The sequence below is a fragment of the Oncorhynchus nerka genome, linkage group LG10 (assembly GCF_034236695.1).
Source record: "Oncorhynchus nerka isolate Pitt River linkage group LG10, Oner_Uvic_2.0, whole genome shotgun sequence".
Taxonomy (NCBI): Eukaryota; Metazoa; Chordata; class Actinopteri; order Salmoniformes; family Salmonidae; genus Oncorhynchus; species Oncorhynchus nerka.
Genome location: NC_088405.1, coordinates 40,002,580 through 40,012,579, shown reverse-complemented (window position 1 = coordinate 40,012,579; position 10,000 = coordinate 40,002,580). Strand labels below are relative to the sequence as shown.

Genomic DNA, 10,000 nt, shown 5'->3' with positions numbered 1-10,000 from the left:
GGGTGTGCAAACTTTTGACTGGTACTGTATGTGTTAAGCATAAAGTCTCCCGCTGTGTATGGTGTCATATTTCTGAGTCTACCATTAATGAGTGCTACTGAACTTTCTTAAAACAGTGCTTTGTGAAAAAGGTTACTTTACGTAGTTATTACTTAGTTATTACTGTCAGTAAGTCAAACGTATTACTGTGTTACCAAAACGTTTTCCCTCTCTTGAGTTTACTTGCTTTCATGGAGCCAATGTCAGTGATGACAAACATGTCTCACCTAATTAGCAGAAAGGTTATATTCGTCACTTTTTTTTTTTTTTTTTGTACACTGTTGTGCCATCTATAGTGTTCAATGATGTTTCAGATGAATAGGATTGTTACTCAAAGTTGTGCACTTACTAAGTGTATGGTGACCCCTGTTGTGAACTATGGATACCTCAGAAGTCTCAACCAGTGACGACACTGAGATGAAGGCACACACATTTTAAACCAACTTTGTTGCTTCTTCCAGTCTTTTGTTTACTTAAAAAAACAATGGTCCATTTTTACATTCTATATTGTATATTTGTATGGGTAAAGTAGGGTGAAATATGGTGTAGTAACTGAATGACCACATATCAAGTCAGGATACAGTCCGATTTCCTGTTTGGATGATACAATCTACATTCTACAATCTACATATCACGTTGCTGTTTTTTTTTAATATATATATTTTTTTTTAGTAACAAACACCGTTTACTGCAAATCCTCCCAATCACAATTAACTAGGATATAGAGAATTCAATGGTATTCCATAAAATGCTATAGCTGCTTTTAGTAAAGCTTGTCCTAGCGAACATCAATGAGACACACTTTTTTTTTTTTTGTGCCTATTGTGTACAAATTGTTAACCTCGATTACATTTTAGGTTTTTTTTGTTAGAAAAAAATTGTATTTATTCTTGTTGATCTTTACCTGAATCGTCCTACATCGAATGTCATGTAGGCGCCAAATTGTGCTTTCATTCATTATACTGATAGAATTAGGATATTATTATTGCTGCTTTTCATCTTTTTAAAATATCAGGTTTATCCAGACAAAATACTCAACTAATGTTTTTACTATAATCCCCCCCCAAAAAAAATTACAGGGAACTTTTACATTTTATGTCCATGCCTTCGTTGTGTCACTATTACAGCTAATATTCGGACACTTTCTCCATGAGTTACTTCCATAGCACAACATTGGTGTACTTTTACTTTGTCAATCCGTATCACACTGCAGTTAGCTTTCATATCAAATTGCATGTCAAATCATCTTTGCTTGATGCAATTTGGACACGTTCTGTTTAGAGAGCCATCACCACAGTGGCTCATATTATAGCACATTCTGAGGACGAAAATAACAGTATTTGATCAAAGTCCAGATTGATTGTACAATAATACAGGCGGGAATGTCTCCAAATGCCTATTCTTTGTATGGTGGTGGTGTCACTATACTTTCCCCTATCTGTTTTTCCCTTAACCTTCGCTGCTGTTAACTTGCGCCCACCTTAGTTTTCACAAGACTAGCATTTTTTTTTTTTATATACTTTATTCAAAGTTTTAGGTGTCAGGATGGGTGGGCATATGGGTTTGATGTAAAGATTGGATTGATTAGAAAACTGTTTGATTGTGATACTGAGAACATATGAATATGGTGTGTATGTTGGTATACAAGGTATTATTTTGGGAACAACAATGCAGATGATGTAAAAAGCAAAGAATGGCACTGCTTGATATGCATTCGGTGTATGTATTTATTGTCCACCTCTCTCACACACACACTGTCTCCCCAAAAGCGTATTATTTTGGCATGTGGCATGGATTTACTTACATTAAGGTCTCGGAGTGGAAATGTGTTAGGAAATGCCAGTGATCCATTGGATAACAAAATTGGAAGGCACAAACCAGAATGTATTGCTCTTTTGAAATAAATACACTGTACTTATTAAATAAAATACCTGTTTTGGTTTTAATGGATTTATTCATGCTTTATTTTCATGATTATACATTAGACCATGTGTTTTTTTTTCTTTATATAGGCACACGTGAGATATAGAAACAAATTAGGTATACATTATGCACCATTCTGAACAAATCATACCGATGAGTGCCTACATTTGAATCCCCGTAGTCCCATGGAATAAAAATCGAAGTCATTTCCCTGCATTCCCTTTCTGTATTAATAGTCCTACACACATTTCAGTATACAATGCAGTACTCAGATTTCATGATAAGAACTGTACTTGTGTTGAGTTTCATGTCCAGCTTTGTTTGCTTACCGTTTGTGGCTCCTTTTTGTTCAGGAGAAATTCCCATGCCTTCCCAGAAAAAGAACCTGAGTGGCGTCGTTAGACAATTCTGAGTGGCAAGGCTGCTCGTTACCCCCCCCCCCCCCTAATTTGCCTATGTGTATAAGAAGTGTATGTGAAATGTTTCAGGACAATCAACACTTGTGTTGTTTACGGCCTGGTGCTTTTGTGGCCGGGTTTCACTCTACCTCTCCAAATAGCAGGTTAAAACATGACCCCTCTTCTGTCACCCCGGCCAGCACCCAAAGGCAGTAGCCTACATCCCAGCTCAAACAGCTGTCAGCTTAAACCAAAGACTACACTTTTAATGTTCAATAGAACTGTTTACTCTCAATAGAACTAAGTACAAGAGGCAGATAAAGGAACCTATTCAATCAAACTGATTACCCGTTTTTTAAAACATTTATAGAAGTATTGTACTGTGATTGCATGCTTTAATTGTGGTATTCAACAAGATGTTTAATTTTGCAAAACAAAGAAAATGATTAGCATGCCAATTCATGGAATAAGGGATTGACATGCTCACCTAGTGGTGTTTTAACAATAAGAACCATCCTAATTTGCTATAGTATGTTTCATATCACGTAAACATCGGTGAATGACAATGTCACTACAAATGATTTAAGTGTGTAATTGGGACCGTATGTGATAGGTGTCATTAGATCTCTCGAGGAGCTAATTGAAACAGTCACTGCCACCAATACACGTTCATCAGCTGATAGGGTTTCACATAGCCCAGGCTTTGGATGGCACGTGTCACCTGCCCGGACACCTTCAAAGATGAAAGCACATTAGGTCTTTCTATTAGTGTAGATTACGTTTCTGTAATTTGAGCAAAAAACAACAAAACATGATTACATGAAGGGATAAGCGAATGGCAGGGGGTAACAGCAGCTTGGGTAGGGAGTATGCCCACTCGACAGCACGCGTGTACAGGTGAAGAGCACACGTGTGCCAGAGGGGGGCCACACACCGGTCGGCCTGTGCTCCCCTTTAAAAATGGATGGGCGTCGCGTCCGGGGATCGATGTCACACCGCACGCGTCGTTGAATGGGGGATGCCCGGGGTAATCACGAAGACATTTACATGAGGTGAAATTTACCAGATGGATAAGGTGCTTTTGAGGGAAAATGTAGACCTATATTTGGGCAGCTGCCCCCAGACAATGTAGATGAACGGGGGCCAGATGTCAAGGTCAATCCCCGCCCTCTATGAAGCCTCCATAGCGCCATACAAAAGATTGTTAGCTAATCTGAATAGGCATTCAAGAGAAATCCGGTGTCAAATGTGCCGCTCACTTAAGGGAAGACCCCAGCCGTGTGCGTTGTGTATCTGTTGTCCACCTCTGATCGCTGCCACACGTCTAGGATCAGGTGAACAAAGCCAGATGACACCCTGAAGAGAGAAAGAAAAAGCCACAGCCATGTCTCTCTAACAGGGTCATGCTGACGTAATGGGTATTTAACGTGTTTACGGCTTAAAATGTATACATTGACTGGTAATCCTGACACAACCATAAGATAATGCACCGTTTTCCATGAGGAAGGGACGCATTTGATTTCAATGCTTCTTGCAGTTTACCCTTCTTCTTTTTTTAACACAATATGAACAGCTATCACACAATATCTTGGTAATCTGCAACTTATCGAGAAATAATGAATACAAGTCAAAGAGCCATTAGGAACAATGGAGCAACAATGGCACCTGGCAAGGACTGAGTCTGTCTAGCCTCTGTGGTCAGTGTCAGGTTTCAGCTGTGCCTTTTGATTTGCTATCCATCCCGTCAAGAAGCCATGGAAACGCAGCTCCACCACACCTTGACAGCAGTAGCATCCCAGATCCATGCTGTGTCATCGCGTGACTGTTGTGGCGGAACAGGTTGAGCTCGTGCGACTAGGCCTACTCTCTGCCGTTCTGAAGGTGCCAGGGAGAAGGGGAAAAAAACACATCCTTCAGCAAGCTGGTGAGCGACTTCTCTCATTATTAACACTGTCTGACCAGCACGTGCCTGATGAGACTTATCACCCAAAAGCTATGAAACATGAGCTGTCTCAATGAGGAGACTACGGGCTGTAGTGTTTAGTCATTTATATCCTGTAATTGGCACCACAGAATCCTTTGGGAGGGATTATATTAGTGTGAAAACACAGTAGGAAAGCCAATTTGAGAGCAAACTAGAAGGTAATAATGATCCCGTTGTCAGCCAGGGTGGCTGTCATTAGGGATGCTCATGATCTCTCAGACAGCAGGTCAACACTGAAGATGAGAGAACCAATGTTCTCTATATGATATAAGTGACACTTCATCGCTTCTTCTAACCTCTGCTAATTTATGCTGTTTATAGTTTATAAAGGTTTTAAGGATGTGAAGTTAGGATAGCCTGAAAATTGGTTTGGTGTGTCTAGCTTGAATGGTTTAAGAGTTACTGTTGGTTGGTTATTTTATGCAAATCTATATAGTTATAGTTGATCAAAGTTTTTAAGAATCTGAATTTAGGATAGCCTGAATGTTTTAAAGTTGGTCTTGTAGCTTAAATGGCCAAGGAGCAGGACCATTTGAATAGCTACATCTGTATTCCTATGGTTCTCATTCAACCCAATGTTAATTTATGAAAGAAATGTATGTTTATAGTTCAAAGTGTGAATAGTAACAAAAATCTGTATATAAGCGATCTATAATGTGTCTGTCTGAGCATTTTAAAATGGTTAGATTTCAACAGGTATGAATGTTACACAAATTCTGAACATTGGTTTAAAAGAGGAGATTTGTCAAGAATTGTTGATTTTTGTTCCGACCATTTATGTCTGTGGCCCCTTTTTTTCTGCCATTGAAATGCATTGGAGATATTGTTGTAGTTCAAAAAGTATAAATGAAATGCTATCAAAAATAGTTTCTCTAGCAACATGCTGACGGTCAGTTAATAGCTTAAGCGCTAGAGCGAGCGGAATAATAATAAATATGTCGGAAATACCTGCCCGCTTGACCCTATCCCCTCCTCTCTTCTCCAGACCATTTCCGGAGACCTTCTCCCTTACCTCACCTCGCTCATCAACTCATCCCTGACCGCTGGCTACGTCCCTTCCGTCTTCAAGAGAGCGAGAGTTGCACCCCTTCTGAAAAAACCTACACTCGATCCCTCCTATGTCAACAACTACAGACCAGTATCCCTTCTTTCTTTTCTCTCCAAAACTCTTGAACGTGCCGTCCTTGGCCAGCTCTCTCGCTATCTCTCTCAGAATGACCTTCTTGATCCAAATCAGTCAGGTTTCAAGACTAGTCATTCAACTGAGACTGCTCTTCTCTGTATCACGGAGGCGCTCCGCACTGCTAAAGCTAACTCTCTCTCCTCTGCTCTCATCCTTCTAGACCTATCGGCTGCCTTCGATACTGTGAACCATCAGATCCTCCTCTCCACCCTCTCCGAGTTGGGCATCTCCGGCGCGGCCCACGCTTGGATTGCGTCCTACCTGACAGGTCGCTCCTACCAGGTGGCGTGGCGAGAATCTGTCTCCTCACCACGTGCTCTCACCACTGGTGTCCCCCAGGGCTCTGTTCTAGGCCCTCTCCTATTCTCGCTATACACCAAGTCACTTGGCTCTGTCATAACCTCACATGGTCTCTCCTATCATTGCTATGCAGACGACACACAATTAATCTTCTCCTTTCCCCTTCTGACGACCAGGTGGCGAATCGCATCTCTGCATGTCTGGCAGACATATCAGTGTGGATGACGGATCACCACCTCAAGCTGAACCTCGGCAAGACGGAGCTGCTCTTCCTCCCGGGGAAGGACTGCCCGTTCCATGATCTCGCCATCACGGTTGACAACTCCATTGTGTCCTCCTCCCAGAGCGCTAAGAACCTTGGTGTGATCCTGGACAACACCCTGTCGTTCTCAAATAACATCAAGGCGGTGGCCCGTTCCTGTAGGTTCATGCTCTACAACATCCGCAGAGTACGACCCTGCCTCACACAGGAAGCGGCGCAGGTCCTAATCCAGGCACTTGTCATCTCCCGTCTGGATTACTGCAACTCGCTGTTGGCTGGGCTCCCTGCCTGTGCCATTAAACCCCTACAGCTCATCCAGAACGCCGCAGCCCGTCTGTTGTTCAACCTTCCCAAGTTCTCTCACGTCACCCCACTCCTCCGCTCTCTCCACTGGCTTCCAGTTGAAGCTCACATCCGCTACAAGACCATGGTGCTTGCCTACGGAGCTGTGAGGGGAACGGCACCTCAGTACCTCCAGGCTCTGATCAGGCCCTACACCCAAACAAGGGCACTGCGTTCATCCACCTCTGGCCTGCTCGCCTCCCTACCACTGAGGAAGTACAGTTCCCGCTCAGCCCAGTCAAAACTGTTCGCTGCTCTGGCCCCCCAATGGTGGAACAAACTCCCTCACGACGCCAGGACAGCGGAGTCAATCACCACCTTCCGGAGACACCTGAAACCCCACCTCTTTAAGGAATACCTAGGATAGGATAAAGTAATCCTTCTCACCCCCCTTAAAAGATTTAGATGCACTATTGTAAAGTGGCTGTTCCACTGGATGTCATAAGGTGAATGCACCAATTTGTAAGTCGCTCTGGATAAGAGCGTCTGCTAAATGACTTAAATGTAAATGGAAATGGAAATCCTTCAGCAAACACACCTAGAAAGGAAAAAAATGTTTTACTGTGACTGTCCCCACTACAACAACAAAAATCTTAAATACATGTAATTTTGTCCTTGAAACATTTAATTGAAATACTGTAGAATTCCATTCATTCCTATGGAGGACTGATCTTTCCAGGGAGTGACAATATGGTGACCAGTGGCTTCAAAGACTCTCATTGGCCAATACATAGATAGCATCAGAAATCCAGGGTTTATATAAACTCAGCAAAAAAAGAAACGTCCCTTTTTCAGGACCCTGTCCTTCAAAGAGAATTATTCAAAATTAAAATAACTTCACAGATCTTCATTGTAAAGGGTTTAAACACTGTTTCCCATGCTTGTTCAATGAACCATAAACAATTAATGAACATGCACCTGTGGAACGGTCGTTAAGACACTAACAGCTTAGGCAATTAAGGTAGGCAATTAAGGTCACAGTTATGAAAACTTGGGGCACTAAAGAGGCCTTTCTACTGACTCTGAAAAACACCAAAAGAAAGATGCCCAGGGTCCCTGCTCATCTGTGTGAACGTGCCTTAGGCATGCTGCAAGGAGGCATGAGGACTGCAGATGTGGCCAGGGCAATAAATTGCAATATCCGTACTGTGAGACGCCAAAGACAGTGCTACAGGGAGACAGGACGAACTGTTGATCATCCTCGCAGTGGCAGACCACGTGTAACAACACCTGCACAGGATCAGTACATCCGAACATCACGCCTGCGGGACTAGTACAGGATGGCAATAACAACTGCCCAAGTTACACCAGGAACGCACAATCCCTCCATCAGTGCTCAGAGTGTCCTCAATAGGCTGAGAGAGGCTGGACTGAGGGCTTGTAGGCCTGTTGTAAGGCAGGTCCTCACCAGACATCACTGGCAACAACGTTGCCTATGGGCACAAACCCACCGTCGCTGGACCAGACAGGACTGTGCTCTTCACTGACGAGTCACGGTTTTGTCTCACCAGGGGTGATGGTCAGATTCGCGTTTATTGTCGAAGGAATGAGCGTTACACAGAGGCCATCACCCCTGTTGTTGTCATTTACATTTACATTTAAGTCATTTAGCAGACGCTCTTATGCAGGCAATCTCGATGCTGTGCGTTACAGGGAAGACATCCTCCTCCCTCATGTGGTACCCTTCCTGCAGGCTCATCTTGACATGACCCTTCATTGTGACAATTCCACCAGCCATACTGCTCGTTCTGTGCGTGATTTCCTGCAAGACAGGAATGTCAGTGTTCTGCCATGGCCAGCGAAGAGCCCGGATCTCAATCCCATTGAGCACGTCTGGGACCTGTTGGATCGGAAGGTGAGGGCTAGGGCCATTCCCCCCAGAAATATCCGGGAACTTGCAGTTGCCTTGTTGGAAGAGTGGGGTAACATCTCACAGCAAGAACTGGCAAATTTACACGTGAAGTTTGCTGAAAAGAAACGCAGTTGACATTGAGAGGACGTTTCTTTTTTTGCAGAGTTTACATCATTGGTCCCAACATGCTAGTAATGGTTAATATAATCAACAACAGTCTGTGAGTCACACATCAGAACAGGTTGCTCATGGGTAGTTTGCATTTGAACTTTGATCCCTTGCTCATTATAAACACATGCTAAACTGAGAGTAATACAGTCAATCAATCAGTCATCTCCCTGACTTCACAGGGCAGGGAAGCTCTGCTGGAATCCTGTTAAACTGCAGATGTACCAGCCAAATTACTCTAGTGGGGAATTACCATGCCATAAATTCACATGTCACTGGAAAGGCTGTATTTTACAGAAAATCCACGCTGTCCTCGTTTCCATAACTGTCGCAAGAACTTGTCTCTCTGCAGGGCTGAAACTTATCACCGTTGGCAAATCTAGACATGTTTACATCAAAACATGGCCTCAAATCATAGGGATCTCTGAGGAAATGTCTTGAGAGTAACGTGGCTCCCCGCCATGTCATAACAGGTCCGCTGAAACGAAAGATCTGTGAGATGTCAAATCCAAGAGCAACTATTAATCATTTTGTAAGCCAATTCATAATCCTGTGTAAATACGAGGCAAGCTACAACTTGTAAGTCTTTTTTTCTCCCTCAGTTCAAACTGTTTACATACCTAATGAGCACATCAAGTCTGTGGACATGTTTCATCATGTAGATATACAATTTATACATAGAAACAAAGAAGTCTAAACATTCCAATGATTTTATTTTGGTAAATGAGTAACATTTAGTAACAGGCAAACCACAGACAAACACAGTCAACACTTGGCACCACTGGCATCAGATGTTGGCAGGTAGCAGGCCTCATTATTGCTAATTAAAATGTATAAATATGGTGTTTGGCACTTGACTTGTCAGCTACAATGTGTCGTTTTTTTCTCATCAAATGTGTAAAGTGCCAAGGTAGACACAGTGAGGGCACGAGGAGCACGAGTAGAGATGCCACTGTGTGTACTCTGTGCACACTTCAGCTCGGCTGGCATGGAAATGACTGACGACATTGGGTGCCAGCAGCTAAGCAAGCAAGGTTTGACGGGAAGACTTTGTATATTTGGGCTACCCTCGACTCAGTGTTCTGCCAATGTCTTTGAGTGTCTGGCCCGACAGTTAACCCTTGTAGCTCTGCACAGAGCGACACTGTTCAAATGTGAAAGTGTGAAAGCCCCTGTTGAGGCTGTGCACATTCACCTGTCTGCAGGACATGACGTCGCATGGTGGTTCAGCTGACAATACTCATTGTAGTTCCACATCTGAATTTACTGTCGTTTTTGGCGTCTTCAACATTCCTCAAAAAATGGTTTGTGTTTGTTCCCTCTGCTAGTATTCTGCATAACTGAACTGAATGATTATGATGTGTTCACTCAGTGTCATAGAGTGGTCAAGTCTGTGTTCCATTAGTTCGTTTTTTTGCGCAATGGTTGCATTCGAAAAATGTTTTGCTGTAAAACTGGAGGGGGTCCAAAAAAGTGGTCTGGGACACCCCTATGGATGTTCCAAAAAAAAGGTTATCTGGGGCAAAAATATTTTTTATCTGAGAGACCA

The 10,000-nt window shown here is 43.0% G+C and overlaps 1 protein-coding gene across 2 annotated transcripts in view; it reads left to right on the top strand.

The window, feature by feature from the left end:
• Positions 1-1,989, top strand: part of LOC115135298 (rab11 family-interacting protein 2-like) — a 19,484-nt gene extending 17,495 nt beyond the window's left edge. For both annotated transcript variants that reach the window (XM_065023312.1, XM_029669837.2), the window contains exon 7: positions 1-1,989. This exon is cut by the window's left edge and continues 416 nt beyond it. The gene's annotated coding sequence lies outside the window, so the exon portion shown is untranslated.
• Positions 1,990-10,000: the final 8,011 nt, after the last annotated feature.